The 18755-nt window shown below is 35.9% G+C and overlaps 1 pseudogene; it reads right to left on the reverse strand.

Moving 5' to 3' along the window:
* On the reverse strand, window positions 5380–6299 carry OR51F20P (olfactory receptor family 51 subfamily F member 20, pseudogene; annotated as a pseudogene).

Consider the following 18755-nt stretch of genomic DNA (forward strand, 5'->3'; position numbering starts at 1 on the left):
TTCTAGCCAGCACAGTGGGTAATGTGCTTGTAACAATTAAGCTCAATATGGCTATGATAAAGGTTTCCTTAGTTGCTCTAATCTGGACTTTTCATCGTAATCATAGTATCTAGTAAGTATAGGTAGATAAGCGCTTTATAGTTCCCCACACATTTCTACATACAATCTTCTCGAATGCTGCTTGTTGAAAATTTCCAGGAAACATTGGACTTGAACAATTCTTTAGACTACAGGGACCTAATTGACATATACAGAACATTCTTTACAACAGAGGTTGAATACATATTCTTCTCAAGCACATAAGGAACATTCTCCAGGATAGATCACATGTCAAGTCCCAAAACAAGTCTTAACAAATTACTTGTAATCTCTACCAGGGATTCTGAGGCTTCTTCATGTCTTGTGTATGTGTACGACTGTTCAGACATCTTGTTTCTTCTCAGGTGGGAATTTCAAAAGGTTCTACACCTTTTCTTGATGCTGAAGAATCAGGCTGGGTGCTTCCAGCCTCTCATTTGCTTTCCCTAGGTTGGTGCTGATAGTTCAGCTTTGGGTGCCATCTCAATCCTGCAAAATCCAGCCATTTTTTTGTGTGGGTTCACAGGCCATCCGCAAAAGCTCACACTCTCCACCTGTGGGGATGCACACAGGAAGCTACCCAAGGAGGGTATACAGTGAGGTGCATGGAGTATTGGGAGTGTCTGTAGGTCAGATAGCAGGTCTGAGGTGAGGCATCCCCATCAGCTTGTGGGCAGGCTTCCTAATGAAGTCCCCCAAGGGGTTAAGATGACCTGCACCCCTTCTGTGAGTTCCGAATCACTGGCTGCTGTGCTCCCAGCCTCTTCCTGTCCCTCAGTTATGCAGATCCACCTCAGTATTCTGGGACAAGTGGGAAAGACATGGGCTTCTTTAGCAGCATCCTACACAGATGGGGAAGCCAGGTGCTCCCTCACTATTCTATCACTTTCCCCTAACTAAGAGGGAATCTCTCTTGGTACTGAGTTGTCCTGCCTTGGAGTAGTATGATGCAGTTAAAGTGAAATTGTTCTTCTCTTTGAAGCATCTATTTTTGGATTTTTTTTAACTCCAATGATGAGCTGGAACTTCTCCACTATACTCAAGACTCCCAGTAAAGTACTCTTGTCTGTGGGTGATTATCAAAATCAGTTTTGTTAGGAGGGGAAATGGTAGAGAACTCCTATTCCATCATCTTGCTCACATTCATGGTCTTGGCCCAGAGCTATGGTGTCTCTCTAGGCCTCTGTCATAATATAGTCTGAAGAGACATGGAGCAGAGGGACATCACAGAAATCATAACCCTGGTGCAATATATTGATGAAATGATCAAACCATGTTAATCATGCGGGATGGACAAGAAGTAACTAGTAACACATGCACTCCAGACGGTGGCTGGCAACTGTTTGTGGCCCACTGTTCTGGGGCATGCTGGGACATCACTTCCACAGTATCATGTCTTGCATCTCCCACTACAAGAAGTATGCACAATGCTTAGTAGGCCACTTTGGGTTCTGCAGGCACACACACTGCCTGTGCTTCTCTCCCCATCACTTTCCACACATAATTAGCAGTGGCCTATCTGACTCTAAACTTTTCTTGAGTACCAAGTGGATATTCAGACATTTCAGTATATTTTCTGCTAAATCATTAGCTTATTTGTTTAAATTCTTTCTGAGTGAAGATGAAAGCTTTAAGTATTTGTGGGCCTAAGGACTATGCTGGTTAAGAAATCAAGCTCTGATCTGGCCATACCCTAACATGTGAAGACAGTTGTCAGCAGCTTTGCTCTCTCCTCCTTCCTCTCACATTTATGTTTCTGGGGCAAAAGAGAAGGAGTCTAAGATATGCTACATGTATATCTCTGATGTGGGGGCACTTCTAAAAATATTCTGGATTTAATATCCTATTACTTAATCTAATGTTAAGGGTGTGTGTGCGTGTGTGTGTACATACATGTGGCTTTATCCTGTCAGTTGAATCCAACTGAAATGATGTATTTAGGAATTTTTTATTGTGTGGTCTTTCTATATATTTACTATTTTCTGTTCATATTTTCCTGGATATTGTTTCCATTTACTATAGACTGACTGCCTTCTGTGCTGTGAGGAAGGGATGAGGACGGAGAATGTGCTATTGGCTCTTCATCTGGGCACAAGGTCCTCTGTTCCTCACGGATGTTACCAGAGAGTTAAAGTGCAGACATGCCTCACTGGCAGAGTCAGTCATATTCATCTTTTCCACCTTTACTCAAATTTCTCTGTCATCTAAAATTTGGCATGAAGAGAGCCAGGTTGGGGTTAGAGGACAGAAATAAAATGACTGGATATTTCCGTGGAATTCTTTAATCTAACACCCCCGAACTTGGAGCATCCTTTAGACAGCCTCCACTTCCCTTTCCATATTCTCCTGTACGTATTTTGGGCTATAGTTTCATCTATCTATGTTGTTTTGTTTTTGCTCTTTCTTTCATGGATTCTCCAAATTTATAGATCACTGATTATACTTGTATTTATATTCTAGTGTTATTATTAATTTAATTTTGATTCCAAACATGTTTTCTCCTTTTTCTAGGGTGAGAGTAGAGTACGTGTGTTCTCTTCACTTTCCTCATGTAATCTCCAATCCTTGTCTTTTTAAAAAAGAAATATGTAACAGTTTTATTGTGATAAAATTCACATACAGTACAATTTATCCATTTAATATGTAAAATTTTAATAGTTTTTAGTATATTAACAGAGTTGTGCAACTATCACCACAGTAAATTTTAGATCATTTTTATAATCTATAAATGGAATACCCTACCCATGAGCGGCCACATCTCATTACCTTCCATCCCACCCAGCCCTAGGCAACCACTAATCTACTTTCTGTCTCTGTAGATTTGTTTATTTTGGACATTTCATATTAATTGAATTATGTAATATATGGTCTTTTGTTTTATATATATTTAAATATGTATATATTTGCATATATATTATTTTTTTTCCAATGTTAAATCAACTTTACATTTCTGAGATGAATCCCACTTGGTCATGGTGTATAATCCTTTTTATATGTTGCTAGATTTGGTTTGGTAGGGTTTCATTAAGGATATTTGTACTTATATTCACAAAATATATTGGTTTTTAATATTCTTTCCTGCGATGTCTTTGTTAGTTTTGACATCAGTGTAAAATGGCTTCACAGAATGAGTTGGGGTGTGTTCTCTTCTGTTTTTCGGAAGAGTTTGTGAAGAATTGATACTATTTTTTCTTTAGGTGTTTGGTTAATCATCAGTGAGTCCATCTAGATCTGGATTTTTCTTCTTTGGAAGCTCTTAAATTACTAATTCAGTGTTATCAAAAAGCCCACTTTTGCTTTTGTTGATTTTACCTATTGTTTTTCAATTCTCTATTTCATTAATTCCCCCTAATATGATCGTTAATCTAATCATTATTTTCTTCCTTTTGTCTCGTTTAAGTTTAGTTTTCTCTTTTTTTAAAAAAAACAAAAAGTATCTTATAATGGAAGTTTAGTAGTTGATTTGAAATATTTCCTTTTTCAACATAGGCATTTGCAGCTATAAATTTTCCTCTAAGCATTCTTTAGCTTCACATAACAATTTTGGTATGATGATAATTTTTGTTCATCTCAAAGTATTTTCTGATTCTTGTTGTGATCTCTTTTTTGGCCCATTATTTAGGAGTGTATTGTTTAATTTTCAAACATTTGTGAGTTTCTAAATTTTTGTTACTGATTTATTATTTAATTCCATTGTGGCCCACTTCTCTTGGAATTAAACCCCTATTTTACATGCATGGCACTATGGAAGATAGCATATAGTCTTCTCAACTCGTATCTGTCATCATGATTCTTCTGCCTTATGATAGAGCTGGGGAGAGGGCGACTAGGGCCCATGTATTCTCTGACTGCTGTGTCTGGGCTAGAGCCTTTGCTTATGAGTGAGGCTGGGAGGATGAAGGGAGCCACTGACCTCTAGACTGCACTAACCTGGAATTTAACTTCTACCACTGGAGCTAGGGTGGGGGGGAATAAAAAGTACTGAGGTCTGCCCCTCTGGGAGATACCATAGCCTTAGACTGAGAGCTGGAGGGGTTGGGGAGAGGTGAGGGATTTAGAAAGGAAGTCCTGTGTTCTTTACTAGCCCTACCTGCAGTGGAGCTATCAATATGCTGAGCCATGGGGGAAGGGAGGGGTGAGAGCTGGCTGTGATTCAAGTGCCACTGACTTCCTACTGTGCTTTTAGTTATTTAATGGATTCTCTTGAAAAAAGGATTTTTCATTTGCTCTATGCTTTTAGGTCAATTTTCAGACAACTTAATAGTTTATGCCCACGTCTATACATAATTCTCTGTATTTAATTCTACTATTTATGATTGGTTCCCTGGGTAGCATGTCCACAGATCTACCCATGCTACCATTCTGAAAGGTGATTTCTTCAATTCTTGACTTTATAGTTCAAACAACAATTTGTGATGATTTCCTGATCTTCTCAGGTTAGATTAAACACTCTTCTTATATATTCTTATTACTCCTTTTGCTTATATCTATATATTGTAACATATCATAGTCCATTAGATTTTGACTTGGTGCTTTCTTATCTAAGTATTTCACTAATTATGACAGTATCTTGTTTGTCTCTGCCACTCTATCATATTGTGCAGTGTCCGACAATAGTAGCCACTCAGTAAATGAAAGAATGAATCGATGGTAATTAAATTATATATAAGAAACATAGGTAATAGGGTCTAATTTAATCTAAGATTAAACAAAACTTAATAAATCTTTATTATGCATACTTTAAGAAGAAAAATAAGGACAGAAAGGTATGAGTTATTATTTTAAGAATAATTTTGAAAGCTTAATCTAATGGGCAAAGTGTTCATTTTAGCCATTGTCATTCATACTTTCAAAACTTTACTAATATATCCATAATATTAGGACATTTCATTGCTCATTGCTAAAGAGTAGAGTAGTAATATTTCAATTGAAAATAAAAAATAAATTTTCACCAAACTGCATCGCCCACTCACTCCACCCAACCTTCTATGTTTGTTTGCTTTTTTCTTTTTCCTGAGGAAGATTAGCCCTGAGCTAATGTCTCTGCCAACCTTCCTCCACTTTATATGTGGGTCTCTACCACAGCATGGCTGATGAGTGGTGGAGGTCCACACCTGGGATCTGGGCCTGTGAACCTGGCCCACTGAAGTGGACTGAGCCAAACTTAACCACTATGACATGGGGGAGCCCTGCCCACCACCGACCTCCTAGTTTTTTTTTTTTATTTAGGGTCACTGATGGAAGAGATCATATTGGTTAAGCACTAGGTCTTGGAAATGATAACTAAGGAGTCGATTTTATTGCAGAGTTGTTAGAGTCAGACTCAGATCCCTTGGGAAAGAGGAATTTTTAAATGACCCTACGGATCTGCTTAGTTTTCACACTATAAATTATGGGATTCATCACTGGTGGAATAAGCAAATACATATTAGCCATAAGAGTTTGTACATAAGGAGGTGCCTTTTTTTCCAAACCTGTGGACAAAGCACAAGCTAATGAAAGGGATGTAGAAGATGACAATGGCTCCAATGTGGGAGATACCAGTGCTAATGGCCTTATGCCACTCCTCTGGGGAAGCAATACTTAGGATGATCTTGATAATCAGGATATAGGAGAGAAAAATAAAGATGGAGTTCACTTCTGCAGTAACTAAGAGGGCAGTAAAACACTGTTGATCTTATTGTCGGAACATGAAAGCTGGATTATGTCAGGATGGAAACAGTAAGAATAATGGAGCACATGACTTTGGCAGAAGGTTATATATTTAAGAAGCAGGACCAGAGGCATTAGGATCACTATGCCCCTGAAAGGATGGCAAACCACACTTTCAGGATTCTGGAATCAGTCAAGATGACAGCATATCTCAGTGGGTTACAAATGGCAATGAAGTGGTCAAAGGTCACCACCAGGAACACTGAAGACTCCATGAGAGTAAAGAGTTAAATAAAGAATGTTTGAGCAACACAGGTGTGGAAACTGATCTGTCTTGCATTGAACCAGAATATGTCCAGCATGGTGACTAGTGTTGAAATACACAAGCCCAGGTTGGTGGTGGAGAGCATCAAGAGGAAATAGTACATGGGATCATGGAGACTTGACTTGGTGATGATGACGAATAGGATTATACCATTCCCAGAGAGAGCAGTTACTTACAGGCAGCAGAAGAGGATTGAGATCCAGGCATGGGCCCATTCAAGTCTAGGGACTCCAGTCAAGGGGAAAGTAGGAAAAGTGGAGTTATGGAAGGTTGGCGTTATGGTCTGCAAGAGAAGAATTCTCTTGTAAGATCTTGACTCCGTAAATTTAGAATTTAAAATTATTTTTAGGTGAAGTTGAATAAACATTTTGTAAAGTTAACAAAATAAAGTTTGGCATCTACATGCACTCATGTGACCACTTCCGAGATCAACTGATAAAACATTACCACTAACACTTAGAGCTTCCTACTGCCTATCCTCATCAGTGTCCTCTCACATAGTAAGCATTATTCTGACTTCTATTACCATAGTTAGTTTTCTCTGTTCTTGATCTTGATATCAACAGAATCATGCAGTATATACTATTTGCATTTTGCTTCTTTCACTCAATGTTATGGCTGTAAGATTCATCACCAAAATAAGATATTTAAGCCAATTTAATTTCAATTTACTTAGCTAAATTTATTTGGTGTTTATCACTTACTATCTTGTACTACTGTCAATACTTTTTATTATGTTTTTATGCTTAAACTGGATTATAATCTTATTAATATGGTCTCATGAGAATAGAAGTTTCTTTTTAGGTAATTTTTGCTTAGTAGAATTCTTTGCTATTAGTAGTTATTCAATATGTTTTTGCTAATTGACTTATATTTTATTTGCCTTTCCTGAAATAGTCTATTTAACCACAAGTAGGACTTGGCCTAAGAAAAAAATTGACTAATATTACCCTGGAATTTTAGAATTATTAAACTCAGTTTCTAAGTGAAAATTCATCTTAAATTAGCAGGGAAACCTTTCTTTTCAGGGACTACTTACACCTAAGAATTCACCCCAGATGATGCCAGTTCATCCTGTCCCGTTTCATAAATTCACTAGAGGGAACTAGAAGGAAGATTCTTCAGTTCTTGTAAATTTGAGCTGGATATTGTTCTTATTTTTTTTTTCTGGTGAGGAAGATTAACCCTGAGCTAACATCTGTTGCCAATCTTCCTCTATTTTGTATGTGGGATGCTGCCACAGCATGGCTTGATGAATGGTGTGTAGGTCTGCACCTGGGATCTGAACCTGCAAACCCCCGGCCACCCATTATGCCACCAGGCCAGCCCTGATATTTTTCTTAATTTTTAACCCTAAAATACTTCCTTTTTTTACCATTGTGGATCCTGCCTCTATTGTGGTAAAGAACAATGAGAATAGTAATCTTCTTTTGTAACTCGTACATCCCAGTCCTTAATTTGGCCTTTAATCTTACAGGTTTATTTACATATATAGTATTATGTGACTGATAAGTCATGTTGTATATAACAATACTTTACATAGATTATTTCATTTTAGCCTAAAAAATACCTAAGATATAGGTATTTCTATTATAGATGCATAAAGTGAAGTTTAAAAGTTTGGATAAATGCCAAAGGTTATAAACTCTGAAAGAGATGACATTGGTAATCAGAAAATAAGACTTTAGAATCTATGCTATTAACAACTACACTACACTTTCTAATGATGATAAGGATACAAATGAAAATGATGTAATTCACTTCAACAATAATATAGTTCTCTATTAATAAATAACACAAATGTGTTAGAGATATCTATGCTTGCAAATCTCTTATTTAAGATTTCTATGGTTCAGAGTCAAAACAATTTTATTTCAGCATTGCATATGTTTTGTATGATATCTAAACAAATTAATGAGACAATTTTAGCAAATAGTAAGTTCTAAAGCATAATATTTGATGCTAGAATTCAGATTAATCTGTGGTGGATATAACATGCTTGTTATAAAAATGAAGCTATTACTCAAAACATATTTTTAACTTCTTTAAGATTTCTATTGTTCATTTAGAAGCCATCCAAGATCATTTCTGTTAAGTATGCCCAGTTTTATAAATTTTGTCATGTCATTGACTGCATAACTTACTTATGAATGTAGATAAAAATTAGTTAGACTATTTCTCCAAACACGTTATCTATTTCTACATACTTTTAATTCCACAGGCATTCCATGGACAATGGTTTTACTCATTTATTTTCATATGTTAAAATATTTATCTTTATCCAAGGTAACCTCCTAAGATCCATATATCTAACTCTTTGATTTCTCCATATAAGTAGCTCAAAGTCAACTCAAGCACAATGTGACTGGGTCTGAATTAGTCCCTCAAAATTGTAAACTCTGTTTTCCCCATTTTGATTAATAAGTCTATGGATCTATGGTAGCTTCATGTATCAAGTTGCCTAATCCAGAAATCTTAATGTCTTCTCACTTCCCATCTGTTGATCATCAATATCTGTCTCTATTGCCACTCTTTCTAATTTGTGCAGCATATTGCTCTCAGAGTTTTCTTTCTAAGATTTAAAATAGACTTCCACTTTAAAGTAATTTTAGCTAGTATTACCTGAAATAGTCTCTTCCAACTTTCTATTAAATTTTCAAAAAGGATAAAGGGAAAAGGGAACAGACCAAATAAGTACTAATGTTAAAACTTATAGATGTCCTAAATCCAGAAAGTTTTGAGGGTAATTAACTGCTTCTGACTAAGGAATACAGAGATTGACTGAGCCAAAATATAGGACAGCACGTAACACCATTAACACAGTCTACTCTCAGGAATCTAGCATCTGTAACAAAATAAAAAACGTAATCAAGCATTTCTTTTTATAAGACGTTTGACTATATGGTGACCGAGGACATTTTCTTTTTTTGTTTGTTTGTTTTGTTTTGTTTTGTTTTGTTTTTGAGGAAGATTAGCCCTCAGCTAACTACTGCCAGTCCTCCTCTTTTTGCTGAGGAAGCCTGGCTCTGAGCTGACATCCGTGCCCATCTTCCTCTAGTTTATACGTGGGATGCCTACCACAGCATGGCTGCCAAGCAGTGCCATGTCCGCACCCGGGATCCGAACCAGCGAACCCCGGGCAGCCGAGAAGGGGAACGTGCAAACTTAACCGCTGCGCCACCGGCCCGGCCCCCGAGGACATTTTCTTTACACCAGGCATGTCATCTCACGAAAATCATCCAAAGATAATGGCGTAAGGGTTGGCGTTGGTAGAGACACATTAAAGTTTGAAGTGAATATTCACTCAAGTACATCTTTGTCAGCAGAAGAGGAAACAGAAGAAAATCTGACAACAGCACATTTTGGGAATTTAGGTTTTCATTTCCTCTAACCCTTCAAAGCGGCCAAGAACTAGACAGTGTTGGTGGCATGGATGTTACCTTAGTGAAATTGTAGGCTGCTAGAAACTAGGAAGTGGGTCACGAACCACCCTCTAGATAATCATGCTTGTTGCGACAACAGCCATGAGGAAGCCACACACATAGTTAATTGGGAAAAAAAACTGTGAGAAGATCTTCCTTTGCAGTAAGTAGTGTATAAAGGAAAAAAAAGCTCGCATGAAATCTTTAACATATTGCATAAAAAGAACACGGGAACAACATCTGGAAAATTCAGGGTATTAGCTTATATGAATATGTAATAATGTCTGTAAACCACAAAGCACATTGCCTGTCACATCATAAAGTCTTAGGCATCGTCATCATAGATGTTAAAACCTCAGTGGAACTAAGAAAATATCCTAAGGTAATTCAAGTAATAGAATCATATAGCATTGTGAAAGAAAGAGAAAACATTGGAAAGAAAGGCCAAAATAATGAGATATTAGAAACATAATAGAATTAAAGCAAATATTGGATATAATCAAAATCAGAATTGAAGTAAAATAATTTAAATCAGTTTGATTTGGAGAATACATTTCAAAAATCCTCCCATAATGCATAGAAAAAAATAATGAAAAGAAATAATAAGAAAATGATATTTGAGCAGGGCAAAAATGTGAAAATTAAAAAAACTGAGAATTAATGTCCTAGGAAAAATAAAGCAGAACAACTAGAAGAAAAATGACTGTTTTAAAAAAAAGACTGCAATGTTCAGAGATTGCAAGAACTCATTGTTTTCCATGTAGAATCAGTGAAGATGGAAATTTATGTGAAATATTTGACATGCAACTTTTTAAAAACAATCTACAAGTTTTCGCAAAGGAAAAAAATAGTTCCTATAAATAAATTACAATCAGGCTGGTTTTATAAACAAAACAAAAGACATTTTTTAAAAAAATATTTCACTCACTATGAAGAAATAAAAGAATAAACTATATAAGAAAAAATTACAAAAAATGAGCAAGACATATACTGAAGACTACAAAATATTGCTGAGAGAAATTTACAGATATAAATAAATGGAGAGACACCATATGCTCATGTATTAGAAGACTCAAAATGGTCAAGCTGGGTATGGATCTCTAATGGATCCATGAATTCAATGTAGTATCAGGAGCCTTTCTTTCGTAGAAATTGATTCTAATTCTAAAATTTATAAGGAAATTCAGAAGACTTATAATAAACAAAATAGTTTTAAAAAGAAGAACCCTGTTGGGGTACCTATACTACTAGATTTCAAAACTTAATTATAAGCTAATGTAATGAACATACGTACCCCAAGGATTATTATATAGATCAAGAGCATAAAATTGAGAGTCCATATTTAAACCCTTACATTATGGTCAATTGATTTTCAACAAAAGTGCCCAGATGATTAAATGAGGGAAAGGATAGACTTTTCAACAAATGGTGCTAGAACAATTGGATATGTCTATGCCAAAAAAAAAAAAAAAAGAGAGAGAGAGACAGAAAACAGAAAAAAGAACTTAGACCCTTACCTCATACTGTCCTCATGAAGATAAGTCACAGACAGGGAGAAAATATGCAAGAAAAACTTGTATCTGGAATATATAAAAACAACTCTTACAACTCAATAATAAGACAAACAACCCAATTAAAAATGGGCAAAACATTTGAAAAGATATTTCGCTAAAGAAGATATACAGAGGCTAGTAAGCAGAGGAAAAGATGATAAGCATTGTTGGTCATCAGGAAAATGAAAATTCAAAATACATTGAGATACTACCACCCACCCACTAGAATGGCTATAACCAAAAAGAAAGATAATATCAAGTGTTGACAAGCATGTGGGGAAACTGGAAACGTCACACGTCGCTGGTGGAAATGTAAATTGGTACAGCTGCTTTAAAAATCAGATTGGCAGTTCCTTTAAAAGGTAAACATACACTTAGCATATGACCCAGAAATTCTACTCCTAGGAGTCTACCAAAGAGATATGTAAGCGTATGTATATGAAAAACTTGTACACAGATGTTCATAGCAGCATTATTCACAACAGCCCCAAATCGGAAACAACTTAAATGTACATCAACTGGTTATGGGTGAACAAAATGTGAAATACCAATACAAGGAGTACTACTCAGCAATAAAGAGAAGAAAATACTGTTACATGCTACAATGTGGATGTACCTCAAAAACATTACGCCAAAAGAAAGAAACCGGAAGAAAAAGACTACATATTGTATAATGCACTTTTATGAATAATCCAGAAAAGAGAAGTGGGATTAAATGCAAAATGAAACCAGGTGATGCCATTGGGTTGATGAAGAAATGTTCTAAAACTGAATTGTGGTGATGATTGCACATCTTTAGAAATTTGCTAACAATCTTTCAATTGTATAATTATTATGACACAAGTAAAAATACACAAAGTAGATACTTTGTGGTATACTTTTTACGACATGTAAGTAATGGTTTTAAAAACCTTAAAAATAAGGCTGGATTTAAATTTCTTTCGTGAAATATTGAGTGTCATAAAGCAATAGAATTTTTCAGTAAAACTTATGGCAAAATCTGATATCCTGCCCGGTTAGTTTCACTGGAAAAAGTAAGAAATATGTAAAAGCTCAGAAAATATACCCACCATATAATCTTCTTTAAAATAAAATTTGAAATACTACAATATTTCTTGGTTGAGAACCGACTGCAGGCTGAGAGGAAGTCAAGAATAGAAATTCACCATTTGAAAGGATTGACAGAGTAGAAGAATTTGACCAGAGTAGAAGAATTTGACTAGTGTAGAAGAATTTGTCATGATTACTAAAAGAATCAATAATACAGAGAATTGTATTGAAATTATATTAGATGCTGATATAATTAAAATAATTTAGTACCTATTTGGAAGCAAATACAACCCAGGGACAAATTAAAAGCATAGGAAAAGGCCTAGGTAAACATTTACTGGAGTTTAAAAGAAGCTTCTGAAACCAGTAGTAATAGAGTGAGTTATGGAATAAAAGGAGTTGGGTAAACCGACTATCCATTTGAAAAAATATAACAAAGCATACACCATGATACATATTTAAATTAATTCTTGATGGTTATATGTTTAATTATGAACAAGCACATACAGTTTAGAATAAAATGCAGGCAAATATTTATATAGTCCTTGAATGACAATTTTTTAATGACATAAAAGCTATAAACCATAGAGGTAAAGATTGTTATATTTGATTTGCTAGAATACAAAGAATTGTTTTATGCAAAAACAACTTCCATAGAATTAAAATAGTAATTACAAATTGGAGGGAATATTTGAAGCACATACAACGTTCAACCGGAAAATGCGCTTATTATATGGCAGTAAAAAAATCACAATATAAAAAATGGGCAAAAGGCATTAAAATGGAATTCTCCAAGGAAGAATTACTAGAAATATGGGAAGAATATTAGATTTCACCACCAGCTAAGGGAATACTAATTAAAATGCTAGTTTTTAATCAACTATTTGACAAACATTAGTAAGGATTGCTGGGCTGCAGGAGAACTGCACTCTCAGAGGTGAGGAGCGACTGAGTAAGAGGTCCATTGGCATTATTTGTTCAGACACTTAAGACTCAATTTCCTGTGAATTACCAGTTTAATTTCGCAGAAATTACTAGTAGTGATAACAACAACCACTACTGCTTGTAGGCATATCATCATATACATATACAAAACAATCATTCCTTCAATCATATGTTTATTAATTCTTTCAATGATTAAGTACCAAGTGTCTAATTTTTGTATTTAATCCTCAAAATAACCTTTTATTTTCAAGGTAATAAATAATGTTTATGGACAGATTAATATACATACATACACACACACACACACACACACATAAGCAATTGTGCTAAATTCCTTTAATTTAGAAATTGGCCTTATTCCCTATTGTACTAAAAAAGCATGGAGCAGATTTTATATTTTATGATTACTGAAAGATGAATGACATCTATGTTTTCAACTTATTTGTTTCTTTGACATTTTCCAATGTACTGTTTCTTCATCTAATCCAAGGACATTCTCTAGATCTCTAAAAAATAAATTTCTATTATTACAAAACATATGTGTCGTATCATCAATTTGCCCGTATTTTCTCAGCATCATTGTGCTTTCTAGAGAGGAAAAAGGGGGAGGGTTCAGGAACTGGTGGACTAGCATGCGCTTGGTGTCAGGCAGGACCAGACAGTTTGGGACTGATATCCATTTTGTGATCTCCACCTCCCAGTCAACCTCACTCTAGTCAACTCTTAATATCTATCAATAAAATACATGGATGTGTAATTGGACATAAGTTGGAATATGTGCCTGAAGATTCGGGAAAAGAGGACAAGAGCTTTATCTTTCTCTAGTTTCGAAGAAGTATGAATAATTGAGAAAAGGGTAAAACACCTCTATTCTTTTCTGATGAAGAATATGAAGTCTAATTTTCTGCATTGTTAGTTGTCTCCTATATATGGAAAGGCCAGGAGTCAAATCCTGCTGCAGAGGAAAATCAGTTGCCATCACATGATGATTTATTAAAACAATGAATACCTACACAGTCTCCTGGAATGACAAAATGCTGTTGCTATGATTAAAAATCTCATGGATTCAATTAATTTCATTAATTTATTTAATTGATTTATGCATTTGTAGAGACGGATTTGAGAAGGGCTGTCATCATATTTTTCTAGATTTAGGAAGAGCATCTGTGGAATGTTACAAAGTTAACCACCTCCATGGAGGCAAAGTGGTGACTGTCTCCTGACCTGAGGCACTGCCATCTCAGGGTCTGGGGCATGGACTGAAATGTGAAGTAGATGAAAGGTTGGAAGATAGAAGATAATATTCTCAGAGAGAAGAGAAATTAATATTGAGCCAGAATCTTTGCTACATATCTCTACGTGTGTTACTTTAATCTAACAGCACCACTACTTGGCTGTGACTAATATCCCCAGTTTTCAGGTGAGATGTCTTATTGTCAGAGTGAAGAACTTACTGAAGGTTCCCAACCATCGATACAATGGATCTAGGGTATGAATTCAGGTCTGTCTGACTCTAAAGGTGTGGTCATTTCACTGTGCCAGCCTGCTTCTGATGTTCAGACAAAATTAAAAATAAATAAATCAGTTGCTGCGAACTTAAGAGACTGAATGGAATAAATGTGCTGCAGCAAGTGTAAACCAATGAGAAATGTAAATTTAACAATAGCCAGGATGACCCTTGATTGTATTTTGGGGTTTTGTTATTATATGTGTCAGGAAATATATACATGTAACAAGCACAGTTTTTGTTGAGATTAGCAAACAGATGAAAACAAAACATCTCTATGGGCTGTGGAATTTCTAAATAAGCAGCAGGTCCGTAGAAGTGAACAAAATAATGGGGAATCCTAACTAGATCAGGAGCTGGGCGGGTATAGAGATCAGGGACCAGGGATAAATGGAGAGGGTCATACCTTTCAAGATGTGGAGAATGAGAAGGGATACAAATAGAGAGGCTGAAGGAGCAACACTGGAAGGTTAGGCGAGTTATTGTCTTTAAGTTCACTTCCAAGAAATTCTTCCTTGTGTTTAAACTAAGTTACTCATGTTGCAACTTAAAGTCATCCAACACATTTTATTATAGATACAACCAAGTACTGTCTGATCTGAGAGCAGCGGCTTGACTTGGCCTTTAGAAAGGAGGAGAGACTTCTCTCTCTCTTATTTAGAGTGGGTATATGCATGTCACCCATTTACCTTTGTTAACGGAGAATTTTACACGGAAACTTGATTGTGTAGTCATTTACCCAACTGGGCTGAATACACCCTTGGTGGATTTCTGTGCCACTCTGTTACGCGTCACCTCTCTGCCTCCTGGGCTAGTTGGGTGGCATCAGGAAATACAGATGCTAAGACAAGTGGAAAGAACCAAAGAATAGTAAACGTGTTGACACAGTAACTCTGTTTTTACATATTTTAATTAAAAAATGGAATTGAATTATTGCTTTGAACTTGGATACAGCATTTAAGATGAAGATCCAGTATTTCCTCTTGATTTTATTCTGCTATATGTTTCTTGCATATAATCTATTACATAGATTTTTGTGTACAACTAAGAGGAACAATAGATGCTTTGAAAGTATCTCCAGGTAATAGCATAGTACCAGCTACATAGTACGTATGCACTACATGTTTGTTAAAATGAGCAAATGCATTCCTAAAATTCAGAAGCAAGTGGTAAAATAGAATTACAAAGTCAAGTGGCTGGAAAGGGGTGGTCCAGTGGATAGAAGAAGGTCAATTTGGCTGCATGGCAACTCAAGTGAAGTAACTTCCAGAAATAAAATTATATTCATTAAAATTACATTAATTAACATCTATATAGTGATTAATATTTCCCAAGTAATTCAGGTACATTATCTTCTTTAGTTTTAGTTGTTCAGGTGAAAGCAAAAATTTTTATATAACTGATTGATGAACACAGTGCTTGACACAAAATCAGTGGTCAATAGTGTTTATCAAATTAATTTATCCCTCACTCTTTTTTTTTTTTTTTTAAAGATTTTATTTTTTCCTTTTTCTCCCCAAAGCCCCCCAGTACATAGTTGTGTATTCTTCGTTGTGGGTTCTTCTAGTTGTGGCATGTGGGACGCTGCCTCAGCGTGGTCTGACGAGCAGTGCCATGTCCGCGCCCAGGATTCGAACTAACGAAACACTGGGCCGCCTGCAGCGGAGCGCGCGAACTTAACCACTCGGCCACGGGGCCAGCCCCAATTTATCCCTCACTCTTGAAGATTTATTTCACAGTCTAGAAAGGAGGGTGATATAAACAAGCAAAGTAGAAGTCATTTTATTCAACTCTACTGGGTTGATGGTTAGGTTAATTACCTAATAAAGTTGTTTAAATATGAGTCATAAAAATAATTTTAATCTACATTGTATATTTTCTTTCAACCTAAAACTTATATATGTGATTTGTTCTTCATCATTTGATGTAGACTAAGGGCCTCTAACATAGCTCTGAAAACTGGAATTCCATATTATTGTCTTTTCATAAACAACATCTTTAATACACTGTATATAATTTACATGTAATTTACATTATAATAATTATGACAAATGAGAAATAACAAGTAGCCTACAGTTCACTTACTGGAGGCGACGTGGACTTGCCAATTGGAGAATGAAAGAATTGGCACATACATAGGTTTTGGACAAATGTTGTGACAAAAAGGATATGCCTTCACATACACACGGCTGTTTTATTTTTCCTGGTGCTCTTTTTAATACTTACATGTGACCTATGGGATGAGCTACTCAGATCCTCAAGAGTCTCCTATGAGTATCTTTTTAATAGTACCCTTTTGAGCCACTAAAATTTATTAGAATGGTAATTTAATAAATTTGCCACAAGCACTAGTATGTTTCCTTTAATGAAATATACTAAGTAACATGCATATGTAGTTTCCTGGATGCTTTGTAGACCAATAATACAACTCAAACTAAATAAAATTGTCCAAGATTTTTCTTGCACCTTGTAAAATTCCCCAAACACATTTCCTTTCCCATCATTTTATTCTCTTGCTCAGTTCCAGCTAGAGTTCTCCAAAGGTGTCTAATCTTTTCTTTAGCAGGTTTAGCCAGTAGCACACTTTTTTTTTTTTAAAGATTGGCACCTGAACTAACCTTTGTTGCCAATCTTTTTTTTTTCTTTCTCCCCAAAGCCCCCCAGTACATAGTTGTATATTCTAGTTGTGACTGCCTCCGGTTGTGCTATGTGGGATGCTGTCTCAGCATGGCCTAATGAGCAGCGTCATGACTGTGCCCAGAATCAGAACCGGCGAAACCCTGGGCCACGGAAGCAAAGCACACAAACTTAACCACTTGGCCATGGGGCCGGCCCCAAGGAAGCACACTTTTTAACGCTGTGGGCTTTTGAACATCTCAAGATAGAGCCCCTGAACTTTAATATTCTGTGTCTTCTATTTTTCTGAGTCTTCAAGCAGCTAGCAGGCATGTGGAATTACCAGAACAAAGCTCCCCCAAATATAAAATTCAGGAAGCACAACCAAATTTCTAAAGCAAGTCTACAAATCAATTCCTTTATAAAATAGCAATTTTCAAGCAAAAGATGTTCTTTAAGCAGATAATACAAATCTTATAATCTAAATTCACTTGAAAGAATATGATGGGTAGAGAAAACAGAAGAATAAAGGAAGATTTTGTGTTTTCATATTCTTCAATGCTATGTCCAGACAGGACCTATGAATTAAAAGTGTCTAGAGTATTCTCTCATCAGGAGTAAAATGGTGACATAGTACTCCTTACTTCCTCCACAGAGTTTCTTCTAAAATACTCTTCTCCTCTATTTAAGTCTGGAAACATTTTCGAATCAGATGGCAAGAAAAACAATAACTATAATTTTGCATATCAACAATCATAGCACTTTGCACATTATTTTGTAATTTTTTTCTATGTCACTACTTCACACATTAGACTTTAAGCTTCTTGAGTGCAGAGGAATATGTTTTATTGATCTTTTAATTTCTGTTGCTTTTCACAAGGCCAAATACACAGTAGGCCCCCAGTTGTTGATGTGCTGGTAAACTGAATCTATGAAAAATAAAATCCTCATTGGTAGTGTATGCCAATTTGCATGGTATAAATGCTGATTTCAAGTGGCCAATATGACACTCCTGAACTCAGAGTTGAGAAGAGATGTACATTATGGCCTCTTGCAAGCTGGCGGGGGCTGGCTCCATCACATTGCTGCCTGTGGTGTTTGTATGTACATTAAACACCGCTCCTATTGCCACATTTCCAACTCAATAAAATTGATGTGGCTCCCATCAGCTTCCCATCTCCATTTTCCTCTGAACTGTTCTCCCATTTTATAAAACTGAGTTTTAAGTTTCTACCTGCCTCTCAAATTGATATAGTTATCATAGTCCCTTTTTAGGAACAAAAATACTTTAGGTCTAGCTATATGTAACTGTTTATAGTCAGAGCACCATAAATTATTTATCTCAGTTCTTAGATTGGTTACAAGAACCAGAGTGGGTACCTCATGGCATTTGTGAAACATTGGAAATTTTATGGAAAATAATATGACTATGTTTATACATGATTTTTTGTGGAAAAGGGTTCATGGATTTCACTAGATGCCAAAAGGGCCATTGTGCAGAAAGAGGTTAAGAACCTCTGCCCCAAGCTTCCTTACATTCTGCAATACATCATGATCTTTTCCAGTTCTCCAAAGTTCCCGTTTCCTGTAATGAATTAGCTAGTGTC

The sequence above is a fragment of the Equus caballus genome, chromosome 7 (genome assembly GCF_041296265.1).
Source record: "Equus caballus isolate H_3958 breed thoroughbred chromosome 7, TB-T2T, whole genome shotgun sequence".
Taxonomy (NCBI): domain Eukaryota; kingdom Metazoa; phylum Chordata; class Mammalia; order Perissodactyla; family Equidae; genus Equus; species Equus caballus.